The 1,472-nt window shown below is 34.4% G+C and overlaps 1 pseudogene; it reads right to left on the bottom strand.

Annotated features, from left to right (window-relative positions):
• Positions 1-459: 459 nt before the first annotated feature.
• On the bottom strand, positions 460-583 carry LOC115527066 (annotated as a pseudogene).
• Positions 584-1,472: the final 889 nt, after the last annotated feature.

Below are 1,472 nucleotides of genomic sequence, written 5' to 3'. Positions count from 1 at the left end.
TTCGAGCCCCGCGTCGGGCTCTGGGCTGATGGCTCGGAGCCTGAGGCCTGTTTCCGATTCTGTGTCTCCCTCTCTCTCTGCCCCTCCCCCGTTCATGCTCTGTCTCTCTCTGTCCCAAAAATGAATAAACGTTGAAAAAAAAATTAAAAAAAAAAAATAGATAGGAGAGTGGGGTGCCTGGGTGGCTCAGTCGGTTAAGCGTCCGACTTCAGCTCAAGTCATGATCTCATGGTTTGTGAGTTCGAGCCCCACATCGGGCTCTGTGCGGACAGCTGGAAGCCTGGAGCCTGCTTCAGATTCTGTGTCTCCCCTTCTTTCTGCCCCTCGTCTGCTCATGTTCTGTCTCTCTGTCTCTCAATAATAAATACACATTTAAATAAATAAATAAATAAATAAATAAATAAATAAATAAATAAGGAGAAAGAGAGGTGAGACATAAAGGATTGGTAATAGAAATATGAGAATAATTCTTTTTCTGGAAGAAATCAGAAAAATACTATTGCAGACAATATTCATCAAGTGGAAGTATGAATTATTAATGGGATTTCTACACTTGATCTTAGCCAAAAGGCCGAGAAGCGATATTATTAATGGGATTTCTAAATCACAGTCATAATCAATGAAAAGCAGCCTATTCTACAAGCCATATTGGTAATCTAGTTTGTTTTATAAAAACAAAGGAGAATCCAACTACCATTCAGAAAATGATATAGATGAGATCTGAATGCCTAAATAAGATATTTGGAGCTGGAGATTTTTCTCCTTCATTATCTGAGTCCAGAAGCTAATTTTGAACGAAAAACCTGGTTAACAATTTTACTCCAATCAATTTTTTTCATAGAGTGTCACAGCCTTACAAACTTTTATGAAACACTGGGAAACTCTACCACACATATAAACGTGAAAATGTTGGTGAAGGATGTAGTACACCCAGGATACAGAAAGGAAAAATTAATAATCGACCATGATATAAATCAAAGTAACAACAGTAATACATTTTATCAATTATATAAGACCCAAAATGCCATAAAAATATTAATAATAACCACTATTTCAGCAAACCATAACTGGTTATTCTAATGTACTTTTATACTACTGTAATGTACCTTTTCTAATGTGAACTGTCTATTGCTTAAACGCTGTTTTATTGCCGTCCCTTATTATGGAAATCAATAGTAATTCCACTGTAGCTATTCCCTTGTAAGAACACTTTAGCTATCAGAGTTTATTATTGTTCAGTATCATAGCTAAGTAATCCTAGAAATTATATATCCATATATACCTATTGGTACGTATATAATTACATAACAATTTATGTAGAATTTTAAACTCATATAAAACAACTGGGAAAGTACATCACGTACATAAAAGTGAAATATTGATGGGAAAATGTAGAAATATATAAATTTGTATGGAAAACCACAAAGAAATAGTACATAAAACTATTATAACCATTATTGTTGGTATCTTTT

The sequence above is a fragment of the Lynx canadensis genome, chromosome A1 (genome assembly GCF_007474595.2).
Source record: "Lynx canadensis isolate LIC74 chromosome A1, mLynCan4.pri.v2, whole genome shotgun sequence".
Classification (NCBI taxonomy): Eukaryota; Metazoa; Chordata; class Mammalia; order Carnivora; family Felidae; genus Lynx; species Lynx canadensis.
This window is presented reverse-complemented; position numbering and strand designations above follow the sequence as displayed.